The sequence below is a fragment of the Diospyros lotus genome, chromosome 1, assembly GCF_014633365.1.
Source record: "Diospyros lotus cultivar Yz01 chromosome 1, ASM1463336v1, whole genome shotgun sequence".
NCBI lineage: Eukaryota > Viridiplantae > Streptophyta > Magnoliopsida > Ericales > Ebenaceae > Diospyros > Diospyros lotus.
Window position 1 is genome coordinate 40452987 of NC_068338.1, and position 18593 is coordinate 40471579.

Sequence of the window (18593 nt, forward strand, 5' to 3'; positions counted from 1 at the left end):
ATTTTATATTCTTTTTGCAAATGCGCTTTTAAGAAAAGGTATAAATAGTCTGATAGCAAAGGAGAACTCACATGAATAGTTGCTGAACCTGATTGTTCTCACCTCTCGCTTCTGTAATTCTCCTTGTTCTCTCATCTTCTTCTGGATTCTTCTGTTATTCCCTGTCGTTCCTGCATTTTCAATAATTTCCAGCTAGGCAGAGAGATTCCCACTGGGTTTGGGAGGATATGGTGTTGATTTGTGTGGGTGGGTTGTGTATAAGCTTGTCAATTGTGACAATTGATATCAGAGCGGTTTAGATCTGATCGGGATATGGAGACCAGAAGCAAGGCCATGGAAGAACACTTTAAGAGGTACGATAAGGAGATCAATGAACTGGAAGTAGCCTTCCAGGATGTGAAGAATTCTGTGAATGCTGTAGATGAAAGAATAACTGGGATACTAGATACAATCGAATGAGCCATAGCAGAAATGACTAAGAGAATGGCTGATACGACAGATAAATATGAATCTGTACTCTCAATGATGGCTCAAATGGCTAATGGAAAAGGGAATGGAAAGGAGAAGATGGAAGAAGCATCCGGTTCGCTTTGCTTCTCTGGACCTGGAATTTTGGCTGCAGCTCCTGGTAATTCTTATTACACCTCTGGCAAATCTGATAGTAGGATGAATATTAAGCTACCTAAAATAGATTTCCCTTATTTTAATGGGGAGGGGCTTAGGGAACGGCTGCGGAAGGCCAGAAAATATTTTCAAATTCATCAAGTGCCTGATGACTTGAGAGTTGGCATAGCTAAGATGTACTTAAAAGGGAAAGCATACATATGGTTTCATAGTTTTATAGCTAGTCATCCTAATGCTAGCTGGGCTGTATTTGCAACGAAGGTGTGTAAAAGGTTTGCAGAGACCACAGGGGAAGAAGTAATTGAGACCTTTAGTAAAATCAAACAAAAAAATGAAGTGAGTGAATATCAGGAGTTGTTTGAGGAATTAAAGGCACAAGTCATGATGAGAATGACACTGAGGAATTGATGCAAATTTCTGTGAATGCTTTGTGGGGAAATACTAAGCATAAATGCATCAAAATACAGGGGAAAGTGAATGGCAGTAGGGTGTCAATTTTGATTGATATGGAAGCACACATAGCTTCATTGATGAGAAGTTAGTGAAAGCATTAGGGTATCAGATCAAAAATAACAACCCTATGATTGTGAGAGTGGCCAATGGTGAAAAATTGGAGAACAGGACTATGTACCAACCCATATGCTGGCAGATGCAAAATTATGATTTCCAATTTCAGTTGAGAACCCTAAGCTTGGAGGGAAGTGACATGGTGTTAGGGGTTAACTGGCTGAGCCAATATGGGCCAATTACTTGTGACTTTGCAGAGAGCTATATGAGTTTCAGATATAAAGGAGAAACAGTGACCTTCAGGAGGGAAGACAGTAGCAGCATTACAATGATGACTGGTGCGGAGTTAGAAACTTGGTTGAAGGACCATGAATGTGGCATAATGGCTCAGTTGTATTCAATAGCGGAAGAAGAGTTAACAGATGTGCCAGAAGATATCAAACCAATTCTAAAAGAATTTGAAGATGTTTTTTCAACTCTAACAGGCTTGCCCCCTGAAAGGTGCCATGAGCATCAGATTGTGCTTAAAGAAGGGGCACAACCTTTTAAATTGAGACCGTACAGGTGCCATTTTGTGCAGAAAACAGAAGTAGAGATACTAGTACAAGAGATGCTAGACTCGGGGATCATCCATGTTAGTAGCAGCCCATTTGCTTCTCCTGTTTTACTGGTTAAGAAAAAAGATGGTACCTGGAGGTTTTGTGTTGATTATAGACAATTAAACCAATTAACCATCAAAGACAAATACCCAATGCCAATGATAGATGAATTATTGGATGAATTAAGAGAGAATCAGCTGTTTGCCAAGCTCAGTAAATGTAATTTTGGGCAGCCACAAGTTGAGTATTTAGGCCATATCATTAACCAGAATGTAGTGTCTGCTAATCCTAAGAAAATAGAAGCTATGCAAAACTGGCCAATCCCCAAGAACTTGAAGCAGCTCAGGGGTTTCTTGGGGCTCACTGGATATTATAGAAAGTTTGTTCGAGGTTATGGATCGTTGGAAAAACCCCTGACAGATCTACTGAAGAAAGATGGTTTTGTTTGGAGTGAGGCTACTGAATCAGCTTTTAACCATCTCAAAACAGCCATGAGCACGACCCCTGTACTAGTTATGCCTGACTTTGATCTCCCATTCACAGTGGAAACTGATGCATGCTATGGTGGTTTAGGGGCTGCTCTAATGCAGAAAGGAAGACCTACAACCTATTACAGTACAGCCATTGGCCCTGGAAAATTGGGGCTGTCCATATACGAGAAGGAATTGCTGGCTTTGGTTTCTGCAGTTAGTAAATGGAGACATTACTTAGATGGACATCATTTCGTAATAAAAACTGATCATCAGTCTCTTAAGTTCCTTCTTGAGCAAAGAATCACCACTCCTTTGCAACAAAAGTGGTTAACCAAACTAATGGGGCTCGATTATGAAATCCAATATAAGAAAGGGACTGAGAATTGTGTTACAGATGCCCTTTCCAGGAAATTTGAGATTGTTGAGGAATGCAATGCTGTTACAACACAGATTCCAGCTTGGGTACAAGAGGTTATGGACAGTTATGAGGGAGACCAGATTGCCAGTAACATTATCCAGTCGCTAACCTTGGATCCTAATGCAGTTACTGACTATAAATATCACAATGGAGTTCTGAGGTACAAAGGGAAACTTTACATTGGGGCTAGTGGGGAAATCAGACGGAAGCTTATACAATGCATACACAATTCGCAAGAAGGGGGTCACTCAGGGATACAAGCAAGTATCCACAGAGCCAAACAACAATTTTACTGGCCTGCAATGACCCAAGACATTAAGAAAATAGTGCTGCAATGTGAGGTCTGCCAGAGGTGTAAAAATGAGCATGTTCCATACCCCCGCCTACTCCAACCTCTACCAGAACCCACACAACCATGAAGTCATATCTCTATGGATTTTATTGAGGGCTTACCTTCCTCTGAGGGCAAAACAGTTATACTAGGGGGGAAGAAACCCTAATATACCTCTGTGGCTTGAGGCAGAGAGAGGGAGGGGCGGACAGGTGAGGAGAAAGCAGTTTAAGCTTTGATTGTCAATAATTGCAAAGTGAGTTCGACTTGGAGATCGGCGTTGACAGGGCGGGCAATTCTAATTAAGATTCTTACGGTTCATGCGGAATAAAATACCGAATATGTAGCTCAAAGTGGACACGTGTAATGCACCGTCACGTGATTGATTTGTTGTTACTTAATTTTATATCAAATAATTTTAATAAAAATATAAAGAATATTATTGTTTAAGATGCGCATATGCAGTGTACGTGTATTTTTTAATTAATAATATTCTTATATTGTTCACTATTTAATCCTTTGCTCATTAAATTTCATTTTATCTTGTCTCCTACTTACATTTTCTAGTTAGGGATTTATAAAATATCTAAAAAAATTTATCTGTTAAAATATAATAAAAAACATAAAATTTGAATATTATTCTTAATTGTATCTATCTATGTTGCTTAACGATCTTAAGTTATATTTAATACATATTATTCATGTGAATCATTAAATCTATATTATAAGACACTTAAGTCCTATAATAATTATAATAATAATACATTTAACAAGCAGCAATAAATAAGCTATCATTCAAGCAATAAATAAGCTATAATTCAAGCCTGTCTATATAATTTTTAACTAGCTTCTCTACTTACCTGACTAATTAAGTCGCAATTAAACTAAATATAATCCAAAACTTTTCCCCAATTTCTCTATTTTCTTCACTGTGCGTGCATCTTCTTCTCCTCTAAATTGCTCTCTGCTTGCTGGTTCAAAAATGGCCGAATTTGGCCTTTAAATTGGCCAAAATGAAGGGTGGGACGCGACCACGTGGCGCAGCCAGCTCCACCTGAGGGCCGAAACAAAGTCGTTTCGGTCCCTCATTGGCTGATTAAAATCGGCCCATTTTCTCTCCCGAGTGCGCCTCCCCATCGCTAGAACCCGCAACCTCGCCTCAATCTCATTTCGCGCGAACCGCCTACTCTAGCTGCTTCTTCGTTACATATACTACTCCAATTATATTTAAAGTGATTATCGGCCACTTCCGCAAATCACGTTTCAGCACCCCTAATTTCCTTTAATTACACATACGCCCGATCTTCTATTTCCTTCTTATTTCATTTATACCTTGACATTTCCAAAATTTCACCAATTTAATTTATTTTCCTATTTCATAAATACCCCCAATTAAATTAATTAAATATAAATTTCCTATTTCCTCAAAATTACATAAAAAACATTTTTCTTAATTCTCCAAATACCCAAATAAATTAATATTTCCTTTTAACCCACAAATATTCAATAATCACCACAAATACAATAATTAATAATTATCAACCAAATAATTTAATTAATTACCTTTAATTCCTTATTTTCCTCAAACCACATAAATAAATACTTTCTTTTAAATTCTCAAATATTCAATAATGTCCTCAAACACCGGTTTGAATAATTATTATTTATTTTCAAATTTCAGGATATTTCAGCTGATTTTTTGATCCGTTTTATTAATTATTTGATTGAAGATGTTTCTCGTTCGTTATTAATTATTACTTACGTCATATATATTAGAAACTCCCAAACTTATTTTACAAATATAGATATTAAATTCTAAAAATTGATGAAGCACATTTTTCATTTCAATTTCGGTCTTTTCAATCTTTCAATAAAGATCAGACTCTTACTATTGAGAAATGTGAGTATAACACGTTAGAACATGTTTTAACACATAGTCATTCTAAATACATTACAAATATTAAACACTATACTAACCTGGCTTGCTTTTACTGTACACGTGCACTTAGAGATCAAATTAAGGTTAATTACCAACTTCATCATACTAAAAACTTCACTACGTTTGCAAATAAAGCTAAAAAATAAAATTATAACATTTAAGTTATATATAAAATTATAACATTTAAAATTATAAAAAATAAATTTAAATTAATTAAGCTATATATAAAATAAAAATAATTTAAATAATCAATTAATTATATAAATGATAATAATCAAATTTTCAAAGTTGATTATCCCTTTATGACTTTAAATATTCTTCCTGTCAATTAATTACCACATTTAAGATAGGTTATATTTTTAAGAAAAAAATAATGTTAAAAAATAAAATTATAACATTTAGTTATATATAAAATTATAACATTTAAAATTATAAAAAAAATTAATTAAACTATATATAAAATAAAGATATTTTAAATAATTAATTAATTATATGAATAATAATAATTAAAATTTCAAAATTAATTATCTATAAATGACTTCACATATTCCTTTTGACAATCAGTTATCACATTCAAAACATGATAAATTTTTAAAAAATTAACAAAAAAAAGTTAAAAAATAAAATTATAACATTTAAGTTATATATAAAATTATAACATTTAAAATTATAAAAAATAAATTTAAATTAATTAAATTATATATATAATAAAAATAATTTAAATAATCAATTATTTAAATAAATTATAATAATCAAATTTTCAAAAGTGATTATCTATACATGATTTCACAGCTTCTTCCGGATAATTAATTACCACATTCAAGATAAGTCAACATTTTTAGAAAGTAAAAAAAAAAAATTAAAAAATAACTATCAACTGAAAAACTTTGGCTGCGTTTTCTTTTGTGTTTTTAAGTCATTTTTTAATTTCAATTTCCTAAAATAATTAAAATAGGTTCTTTTTACTATTTTTAAAATATATTTTTGAAAATAAAAAAAATATAAAAAAAACTCAAAAGAACACATTTATTTTGAGTTCATCCAAAATAAAGTCTAAACTCAAAACACATTTATTTATTTATTTATTCATATTTTTTTATTATAATGAAAAAAAATATTACAAAATTCATTAACTGAAATACATTAATATTAAATATTTCTAATTTTTGAATAATCAAATTTATTGAATAAAATATTATTAAAAAATTATTTTCGAAATTTTAAAGAAAATACGTTTCCTAATTTTCTATTTTGAGAAATAATTTTTCAAAATAACAAAAATAACGTGTTTTTAATTTTTTAAAAATAGACTATCAAAACAAAAAATTAAAAATTAATTCAAAAAAATTAAATTATTACACAAAATCTGTTCACATTGACATAATTTTACATATTGATTATCCATGCATGAGTATAATTTCTAAGAAAACAACAACAAAAAAAGTTAAAAAATAAAATTATAATATTTAAACTATATATAAAATTATAACATTTAAAATTATAAAAAATATATTTAAATTAATTAAACTATATATATAAAAAATAAAGATAATTTAAATAATCAATTAATTATATAAATGATAATAATCAAAATTTTAAAATTAATTATCCATATGCGAGTTCATATATTTCTCCTGCCAATAATAAAAATATAAACCACAATAAAAATTTTAAAAGAAATATGACAACATATGATAAATATAAATAGCATATACAAAATATTTTTTATTTAAAATTATAAGAAAATAAATTTAAATTAATTAAACTATATATATAAAAAATAAAAATAATTTAAATAATCAATTAATTATATAAATGACAATAATAAGATTTTTGAAATTGATTATCCATACATGACTTTACATATTCCTCGTGCAATCAATTACCACATTTAACATAAGTCAAATTTTTAAGAAAGCAATAAAAAAAATAAAGTTAAAAAATAAAATTATAATATTTAAGTTATATATAAAATTATAACATTTAAAATTATAAAAAAATAAATTTAAATTAATTAAACTATATATAAAAAATAAAAATAATTTAAATATTTAATTAATAATATAAATGATAATAATCAAAATTTCAGAATTAATTATCCATATATGACTTTACATATTCTCGTTGTCAATAATAAAAATATAAAATATAATAAACTTTTCAAAAGAAATATGACAACATATGATAAATATAAATAATCTATATAAAATATTAATTTTGTCAAAATAACTTAAACGACTTATTTAAAATAATCGAATTTTGCCTAAATAACTAATTTAACATAACCTACTAACTAATTATTTTTCAAATTTAAATAATAACATAAACATATATATGATTTGTACTTTTTTTTGCATGATTTTGAAACTAATTAAGGGTTTTAGAGTTTTGAGTAGTGGCTTTATCAAGAGAGAATGAGAAAAAAATTATGAGAAATAAAATAAAAAAATTAAATTTATTTTTAAAAAAAATTCTTGGCACCCGATGGTATTACTTGATATCTCAAAATTTCTCTCGATTTAAAAAATTCTCATTTTTTAGTAATTTATTTTAATAAAATTTTATATTAATATTTAAGAACTAATAATATGGATTATATATTGTCTCTTCATATACCATGCTTACACATTCTCCAACCACTTTTCAGCTAAAAAAATTATGTACAAATTTCAAGAACTATACGTTTTTCATAAATCTAGACTTAATTAATGATTTACAAAAATTTTATTTCAGGAAAAAAAATAAACAAAACATAATAAAATATTAAAATAGAAACTGAAAATGGGCGGGAAAAGAATTTGGCGGCTGTTTTGTTATAATATATATATATATATATAGATATTGTATTACTTTTTTTATAAAATAAATTTATTTTTTGAGTAATTAGAAAATATAATCTAAACATGTAACTATAGTAGATTGTTAGATGGTGTTCTTTTTGCATTTCAGTTTTGAGTTTTAAATTTATTTTTAATTTTTTATTTTGAGTATTTATTTTGAGATTACTGAAAATGCTTTCTTTTTATCATTATGGTAAACTATTTTGCAAAACTGAAAACGAGAAAACAGGTTCATTTTGAATTTTGAGAAAAATTCTTTTATAATATTTTATTTAATAAATTTGATTATTTATTAAATTAAAACAGTTTAATACTAATATTTTATTAAATAATATATATTTTGAAATTGGTGAATTCGTAATATTTTTTTCTTGTTATAAAAAATAAAAACAAGAAATAAATTAACTTTGATAAAAAATATATAAAAAAAAAATATAAACTCGATGAACAAAACTAATAAAACAAAGCGGCCAAGGCTTGGCCCCCAAGCCAGCCCACACCGTATACGACCTCCCCCAGGCCCTCCCCGGCCGTCCCATTGTCGAGATCGGCCTCCACGTGCGAAGATTTGCGACGGCTAATTTTCAGGTGCTGTGTTCACACTATTAAACTTTGGTTTATTACACTTCCACCCTCTTGCTTTCATCAAATCTCATTTTGGCCTTTCTCATGCACCCCTGAACTATCCAACACCACCATTAAGGCCCACAAGATTTGTATTATCCATTCCACCCTTGAAATTTCGAGAAATTATCTTTTTAACCTCTCTCAGGCAAAATTAGAAAATTACACTTTGGCCTAATTGTTTGATTTGACCTTAAATTCATTCGATTCAAGCTAAAATCACTTAATGGTTGTTCTATACATAAAATATTAGTCATTAACACCCTCTGTTGACTTTCTGGATGATCCTTATGCCGATTCGGTTTTTCCAGCCCAGTTGACAGCTGTACCGAAAACTGTTCCCGATCCAATTTGTTTCATTACTAAAAATCATCATTCGAATCACTCGTCGATACTATACCATTTACCTTGGTTATCTAGGGTCCGAGGTACTCCATGCGATTAATTCGATAGTCTAAAGCTGCGTAAGTGTACCCTATAGCTTTATTATTTCAATAATTCCACTTATATCCTTTATCAAATACTATCTATAGCCTTAAATCATTCCCGAGTATTACAATGGGGATATCTCTAGTAAACATTTGGGTGATTGTTGGAGAACAATCCACTAAATGTGACATTGATAATTGACCACGTGGCATTATGGATAATGGACATGTCATATAGCTATGATAGTGTAGCTGATTCTTAGACTTAAACTGACACGGTTGTCTTGTGTATTTGTGTGCGGTATTTATTAATGGGGTGAATCATCCAATTGCGATGTGGAAATGTTCATCTATGTGATTCTGTATTCTTAGTATATGAAGACAGGTGTTCGAGGATATGATCTATCACTTTCTTCATAATTGATGAAGTGATCATCTTATATAGTATATTGTTAGTATAACAAGACAATCTCTAGTCAAGGCAGATTGATTATTAGTAAAGATGTTTCATGATGTGTCATCTAATCACATTGATGAGATCGGACATATAGTTATGAGTTTCTCAGTTTGTCACTCTATGGCTCTCGCTTAGTCAGAACTTTAGGTGATAGAAGAATTATAGCACACTATAATTGTTAGTTGTATAGACTCACTTGAAATTAGACTTAATTGCCTTCAATATTGTTTTTGACCGCTATTATGAGCTTTCAATGACATTTCAAATTATCACTGGAATATGGAGAGATTATTGTGATGCGTCAAGGTGTTTCGGCAAGTCCCAAACGGGTTCTAGTGCTATCTGTTTGCTAGCGGACAGTAAACTTAGAAAATCACGTACCATATAATACGACACTTGGTTCCAACAAATGTGTATATGTTGTGTCTCGGACATCATTAATAGTTAATGAAGGTTTTGGATGTGTCATGAATTGTTAATGACGACGATTCGTTAATTGTTAATGAGTTGAGGCTTCGCAGTGTTGACTGTTTCATTTAGATTGTTAACTGTGGCAGGAGTTGACTCCCTGAGCCTGGAAGTCGACTTCCCTAAAGCTATAGTCAACCGAAGTCGACTCCCAATGGCGATAGTTGACTCCCTGGAACCCAAAGTCGACTCTGTCACTGCCCTAACCTATTTTTAGTGCGTTATGCGTGGCACAAAATTGGGAGAGGTGGTGGGAATGCTTAGACATCTAAAAATGATGTGAGAAGAAGGTGAACATTTATTAAAGAGTGCTTGGCTTGCTTCTGCTTCTCCATTTTCCTTCATTTATACTTATGTCAATTTACAGGAAATTACAATTTGCGCAATTGTTACGCACGTGGTAAATTTTGGAGAGTCCGATGAGACAAATACTTGTCGGTGAATTGAAGCCCTCGAGCTAGCACGAGATGAGAGTTACGTTTTGGTACTGGGTAGTTGGCTAGATATGGACGGACTAGGCCTTCAACAACTTGATGAGGACTTGGTCTCTATACAAAAATCGTTTCTGTACACCATCCTTACATCGAACATCAGGTATGTCATTTATTATATTTCATATGATGAAATAACATGTTTCTTAAATATTCAAACTGTGTTATTTGTGTGTATTTATATATCTATATGTACATTTGATATGTGATTTTTTTTTAATTATATTCACACTACTATACGTGTATTCCAAGAGGGAGTTCATTGAAAATGGTATGAAAATTGCATATAAGTTTAACAACATTTAATATTTTTAAATTTTAACAACATATAACTAAATAAGTTTGATAATTTATAAACCGAATCAAGATCTTATAAGCGGTCAAAATGGAACACCAAATGCCTTCTAAGATTCTTACCGTTCACGGGGAAGAAAATACCGAATATACGACTCCAAGTGTGTTTTTGACATAATAATTGTTATCTATATTTCCCGCACCACTTCTTATGGATTAGATTCAGCCTAGTTAGCCAGCCCAATCGCCTAAGGCCCAGTAGACCCAAGCTAAGTTCGTCAGAGCAAGTTCATACATCGCTGAAACTCGATCGCGGAACCAAGCAAGCTCCTAGCAAGGCTTCCAACGACCTCTCAGCGATATTCCCAATGAGCTCCCAGCGATGCTTCTAGTTCACTAGCCTTAGCATTCAGCTCGCTGATCAAACTATTCAGCTCGTATAACAACAAGAATGCGAAACAACCGGAGTAAGAGACCCACTTACTTTATGTGAGGTAAACCGGATCCCTGGTAATATGGAGTCTACTCCCGATTTTATGGAATTGATAAGGACATCTTATCCCCATGATGTCATCCACTCACTTTTGTATTTTATACAAGTGTAAACACCGATCACTATAAATAGGGGCCAAAAATATTATTGTAAAAGGAGAAAAACGAGAATGTTATACTGTTACTCCGCTAGAATAATTAGAGAACAGTCGTGGAGTAGGCATCGTTTAGGCCGCACCACGTAAAATTCTCCTGTCTTTGTTTCTGCTTAGTCCTTCCTCTTTGCATTTAGGCTCATTTTCTCATTGCATGCCTATAAATCACGGTTAACTAATTTTGAACGTCGACAATAATATTTTTATATTATTTATTATTTTATTACTTTGCTCGTAAAATTTCATTTTATCTTTTTCGTATATTTTATGTCAAGGATTTATAAAATACCCTAACTTTTTTATACCTATTAAAACATATTAAGAAATTGAGAAATTAAATATTATTGTTAAGCGTGTCTATCTATTTTGTTTAACAATCTTAAGTTGTACTTAAAACATATCTTGTTCTTATGAATTGCTAAATTCAAGTACTAATTCCCAAACATATATAGTGATTTTGACAATAATGTACTTTACAAGCACCAACAAACAAGCTATCATTTAGGCCGCAATGTTATTGCTAATTAGTGAACTTGCATGAGTTTCAATATTTATATTATTTTTATATAAAAATATTTTATTTTTTGAGTAATCAGAAAACATAATTTAAGTATGTCACCGTAATATATTATTAATTTTTGCAATTGTGGGAAACTTTTTTAAAATTGAAATATTGACCGATAATTATTTTACTAGTTGGTTTATTATTTGTTAAAAATGTGTTAAGACTAATTTGAACCAATGTTGTTAATTTCATTTTGATTAATCAGATTACTCAAAATGTTGAATATATGTACTACTCATAACATAACATTGATTACGAAAAGTATGCTTTTAAGATAAAAAAAAGTAAAGGATTCCAAATAATGTTATTGTTTAGGATAATAATTATTTTGCCAAAATACTTAAAATTAATTATGCGTGAAAATTATAAAATGAAAGAAATATAGTGTTTTATTTTTAGACCCCATATGAAAGAAATAATGTTCATTCTTTTTTTTTTTTTCTATTTTCTATATGTACAAATACAAATAAAAAACTAATTAAAATTAATTTAACTTTATTTAAATCATTAAACGCTGATGTAGGTAACGAGAGAGGATTTTGCCACCGCTTCACATATTTTTTTGTTCATGATATTGTCAACCTTAACATTCTTCGTATTATAAATTAAAATTATTCACAAAATTCAATATCTCAATTAAAAAAATTAAAAAGTGCACTACAAGATTGAAATTAGACGCAAATTTTGATATACAATTAAAAGTTTTTAAAAATTCATATAAAATTAAAACAAAGACAAAAAATAAGCAATTTTTCTATAATTCACAATTTTTAAATGATAATGCTTTAAAGGTGATCAGAAACACATTAGTGTTTGCCATGACACTTCCTTCACAAACATTGTAACACCTGGACGTCTCAGTATTTCAATTTTTTTTTTCTCCAAATATATCACGCGCGGTGATTCGAAAAATAATCTTCACATGCATACAACGAATCCCGAAAATCCCAATCTTACCCGTTTAACTAACAAAATCAATAATCTTAACAACTAAACGAGACATATTATAACACAGTGAAATAGTTAATATTAAAATATCGTAGTCTACCACAAATCTCATACAAGATGTTCCCACATCGAAATGCATATTACAAAACCACCAAATGATACAATATTATCATACAACCATTCGTACAAATACTGATATAAATATTAATGCCTCCAAAATACACAACAGCTATCAAACTAAGCATCATCAACCCTCAACTGGTCACATCCTTGCTCTTGCAACAATTCTTGACTGAAACGTTGAATGTTCCAAGGGCATAACCCATGTTAGATGATAAAACATCTAAGTAAAGGCATGAAACAGTTTACATAATGCATGAAAGACATACAAGCATGGCATATACAGACAAAACGACAATATGCAAACACGTCTAACTTGAGAAATCTCCTTGACATACTCAACCTCCTGTGAAAAATTCATTCCACACCGTTGGGGTTGACTTTGCCGTGACATACTTAATCTCTCGAGCGCCTTACCGTGTCACTCGTTCACCTGGATTAATCTTGTCCCATTCTTAAGAAGACCCCATCCCGTCCCCCATGGACATAACAACAACACGAAATCTTACTCTCATCGGCTGATTCGATCGCTTAAGACTGCGATAGTGTACCCTAAAATCTCATTTTTTCCGAATATTCCATTTATACCTTTCATTAATTTTCATTTATAGCCTCAAGAAAATCCTGGTTATTACAAACATGCTTCAATCATATCCCAGAAATCAAGAAAGCTGAACAAGCCCTGCATTTGAATGATCAAATAGAAAAAGAAAAAGGAGCAAAGAAAACAAGCACTAACAAGCACTTGATTCATAAAACAGCAATTCCAGCTTCATTCCACCTACAGATACGTTTTATTCTACCTTTAAAACCATCACCATCACCACCACAACAACACCTCTTAGTCCCATTACATGGGATTGAGTTCATAGATTCTAGCTCACCAATTAAAAGAATTCATTTAATCATGCAATAACTAATAAACAAACAAACACAAAAAATAAAAATAAAAAGCATAGAAGAGCAATTCACACAACAAAGGGAAAATAGCAATATATACACACATACAAAATAACAATCTGACAGCCACTCCTAAGGAAATGTAGAATAGTGTCAGGCACTTGTCAAAGACTTCTACAACATGTTGAACACTTGTCCAAATATATTCTTTTTTTGGCAACTAAAATGTTTTGGACACTAAAGGGACAAACATGTCCATAGTGGGATCATGCGTCTTATCACCTAAAAAAATAGAACATCACAAATTTAAGGAAATAAGTTTCCTAAGAAAAAAAACAAAAAACAAGATGTGAATCGTCTGTTCTTTTTATTTTTTTTTATTTCAGGAATTTTCAAGCCCAAAAATCTAACTAGTTTAAAAGGCAGATTTTTCAGAAAACGATGAGCAAACTTGCTTGGAATGTTAATCATTTTCACCAAAAAAACAAGTGAAGCCTCAATCCCACCAAGTAGGATTAGCGACATGGAATCTTACTCACCAACCATTTCGATCCATGATCATATCTTCTATAACACCTATCACACTTAAGAGTCTCATATTGAGCTTTAATCCTACTAAGTGAGGTCTGCTACATGAATTCTAGCACAATAGAAAATTTGGGCACAAGGTTGGAGAAATCAGATGCGAATGCCTGAGCTATCATGTCAGTGATGAGTACCTTGGGGTTAGCATAATAGAATGTGTAATGCCAGTTTGGAATATTTAATTCCTAGATAAAGTATAGTAGGAATGCTGTCTACATCAGATATAGCATGAAATAATCATGAGACTACAGCAAAATATTTAAACAACAAGTATTCCTTTCAACTTATATTTTCATTAAAATTCTGGCATTCAACTGTCATTGGAAAGTATTTGTACTTTGTGATGTTTGTCTTCTAACAATCAACATGAATTTATTTTCATGCTGTTATATGATTTAAGTTGCTCGGTAAGACTTACTTTCGGGAGAATTTAATTAGAAAGATTAAATATCAATGATAATGTACCTTCTGGTAGACCTCCTCTTGCCAATCCCCATTATTTGCATTTCCTGTTTGAGTTGTAGAATCTAACAGAGCTGCAAAAACATAAACCAGTATGTATTAGCTAAGAACCAGTACATGATCCATATGTTAAAAAATGAATTATAACCAAAATGATCACTTCGTTAACGACACCTGCCAAAAGAATAGGAAGTAAGACATTTAAAAGCACAAAATGTACATATACATAGCACAGTCAAGCATGAAAAACTGTGTAGGCTATACTTTAAGGAGGCAAAGCATAATTGGGTGGTAAGCTTAGATGAAGATTATGACAACTCCCACACACAACCCATGTCTGGTGGATGGATTCTAGGAACAACCAACCTAATCCTAGCAACAGATAAAGTGCGGTGGACCACTACATGGGAAGTCACAGTATAAGGTTTTTACATGTTTTTTTCTTCAAAATAAGAAACAATAGTACAAGGATAGTTGGGCCTTATGGGAACACCAAATCAGAGGAAGGTTAAAAAATAAAAAAGATGATGTGGTTCTCTAGTTTCTCAGATTTGTATAACTAGAGTAAGTTTGGCAGGGGAAAAACTAGAGTTCTTTATCAAGATGATATGACCCAAAGTAACTAAAATGCAATTACTTTATGCCACCATCAAATAGAAGAGGAACAATAGCTTATTATTGAGAGTAATCGATTTCCCATCAACCAGGTAGAATTTATGTGAGTCAATAAGGGAAATTTTACTCCTATTATTTCTTTTCCTAGTTAAACTATATCTAATTTCATATGAGAGAGTTGTGGAGACTAAAACTCATGCCACTGACTGACCTAGAGAAATAAGGGCAGTATCATAGTTACCCGAAACGCGGTACGCTTTGGTTCGTGGTATGGGTTTGGGTACGTGGTACGTCACCTAGCTAGATAAGTGATACGTAGGGGGTATGCTTAGTTGGTGCGCTATTTTGGAACGTGGTACGTTTGAAATTTTTGTTCGGTTCGTTCTTTACATTATCAAATTCATATATTCAATAAATTTAATATAATTTCACAATTTTTCTTTTAAGTTATATAAAGTTTAAACAATGCTAATTAGAAAGAAAACTACACTATATATACACGCACTGTAAAAAACTAAAATTTTGAAAAATATTTAATTAAGTTAAAATTTTTATTGAATTATATTTAATTAAGTCAAAATTTCGAAAAATAAAAAATATTGCATTGGTACTCTACTTATGGAAAAGAGAAGTAGTGTTAAATTAAATATTTAGTGGCTTGTATGCCACTGTTGGAATTATTGACTTTTCATATTTAATTTTTAATTTCTTATTTAGAATAAAAATTCTATTTTTAATGACGAATTTAGAGTTCACAATTAAATTTGAATTTATAAAATAAAAAATATATATTTTTTACCAAATACCCTAACCCCCAATTGGCGCCCACCGACCCATCCCCTTTCTCTCTCTCGTCTCACCCCTGCCCCTCTTCTGCTCTGCAAAGTGAAAACCCTTCTCCCTTTCTCGCCTCTGCCCCTCTCGCTCGCTTGCTTGATCCGTGGCTCGCCCTCGATTGCTGCCTCTCTCTCGCTTTCACAGCCTCGCTCACTCCTTTTTTTATGGCTGCTGTCCTCGCTCACTCCTTTATTTATGGTATATTTTCTCGTCTCTTCTTCTCTTTTGTGATTCTCTTCTCTATCGATGGCGATCGCTGGCATGTTTGGTAGCTGGTATATTTTCAGCTCCAGTTCCTTGATTGTAGCGTCCTAGCGCGCACCACTACGAACCAGTTCGAAAATGCACCGCAAACTGGGACACACGAACCAGTTTGTGGTTCTTAAGGGAGGTGAGCGAACCAAGTAACTATGGGTAGTATATTGTGTGAGAGTAAAGGGATGCTTTTATACTTCCAAAATGTGCCTAGGCTCCCTTTAGGTGCCCCGTTTAAGTCTAAAGCTACATGAGATGGAATTGTTGAGAAGCTTGAGAGAAAGTTTGTTCATGGGAAAGACATTATCAGCCTAATAGTGGTCTGCTGAGACCAAGCCATGTTAAATTTTCTGTGCCTCTTTGATTTTTGTGCATGTGATTTGTGTGACTGTGATCCGATCCTAGTATTGAGAATATTGAAAATCTTATTCATTTCCCTAAGAGAACACTCTTCATTTCCCTTTTTTATGGTTAAAAGATGACTCCTCTTTTTGTTTATCCTTTTTTGCATTGTTTATAGACGAGTTTTGTTGTTGATAAATAGTTTTACAGGTATTTTTTATTTTTTCCTTTCTTTCCTATTTCATACAAGGTTTTCCCTCTTGGCATACTTCAATGTAATTTATTTATCAAAGAAAAGAAACTGAAACAGGAGCCTAAAAAGGGGATATGGCAGAAGTTGGGATGCTGAGGATAGGATTAAAGGCTAGTCTAGGATTTAAACTCAAGAGCCTAACCAAGGAACTAAGCCCACAGTTGGAATAAAACCCACTTACACCCCAGAACCTCAAACAAGAGCTTCCAAGGAACTAAGCCCACAGTTGGAATAAAACCCACTTACACCCCAGAACCTCAACAAGAGCTTCCAAGGAACTAAGCCCACAGTTGGAATAAAACCCACTTACACCCCAGAACCTCAACAAGAGCTTCCAGGTTTTGCACTTCGCTTGCATGGATTTAACATTTTACTAAGTCAATGCAAAGCCTTGAAGCCGCTGGAAAACAAAATAACGCACCTCTTGAAAAGCGTAGCTCCACAAAAGGGGATGGTGTCATCCTCATGAAGGTAAGAGACAAAAGTTAGTCCATACACCCTACACATTTAAATTAAACGGGTTAAATAGGTGACACGACACGACACGTTTAGTTAAACGGGTCGTGTTCGGGTTAGCCTGACACGTGTTATACGTGTGTCTCGACACGACACGATTACGACCCGCCAACACGAATTGCCTCCCCTAGTTAAATCTGTCATAAAAAATATTTTTTTATTTGTGATGACGTGATGTTATTTTCTCACAAATTAGTTTTCTCATAGGGGTAGATTTTATTTTTCATGGAATTGAAAAAACCCACCCACCACAGCTCCTTCTCCTTTCACTACCGCCCATCAACGGAGAAGAGAAGAGTAGGATTGGCCAGACCAACGGTTACAGCGGCCACCACCCATCTTCTATAATATATACATATTTATTTATTTATTATAAAAGATGTGTATATAAATGACAACGGTGAGCTGTTCTTGTTTTTCATCGTTATTTGTCCCATAGCATATATATATATGCATACATACAGCGTTATATGTCTGTGTGCAATTGTTGTTCTCTACAAGTCAAAGCCCTATAGTGGTGATGGCAAATACAGACTCACTCTCTAATTATTTGATTTATTTTTTGAATATGTATATATTTGATTATTTTATGTAATAGATTATTGATTTGTATATTTGATTATTAATTATTTATATGTGTATGTGATTATTTTTATAAAAAATAATGACAACCAAAAATTAAAAACTAAAAAATGTATACTAATTTTTAAGTAAAAAATTAAGTCAATCAAACATTTTCAATTAACATTTTCTCTAAAATTTAATTCTAGATCATTTAAGTGCCTAAAAAATATTTTTTTCCCATGTAAATTCTATACTTGCAATCAAACGTACCCTTATACTTTTTAAGTTATGTAAAAGTTAAAAATAAATAACGTTTAAATTGATAATGTATTTAAACAAATGTAATTTAAACTGTAATTTATATAATTATGTTTTAAATTTAAAAAAACTGATAAGTTATCAAAACTTAACAAAAATATTAAATTGACATGTTGCTGATTAATATAAATAAAATTCATAAAAATATGATTTTTTTATAAAAATAATTTATA

At 31.6% G+C, this 18593-nt stretch overlaps 1 protein-coding gene across 24 annotated transcripts in view; it reads right to left on the reverse strand.

Annotated features, from left to right (window-relative positions):
- LOC127799523 (mediator of RNA polymerase II transcription subunit 15a) overlaps positions 1-18593 on the reverse strand; it is a 169822-nt gene that overhangs the window by 101682 nt on the left and 49547 nt on the right. The window lies entirely within an intron of this gene.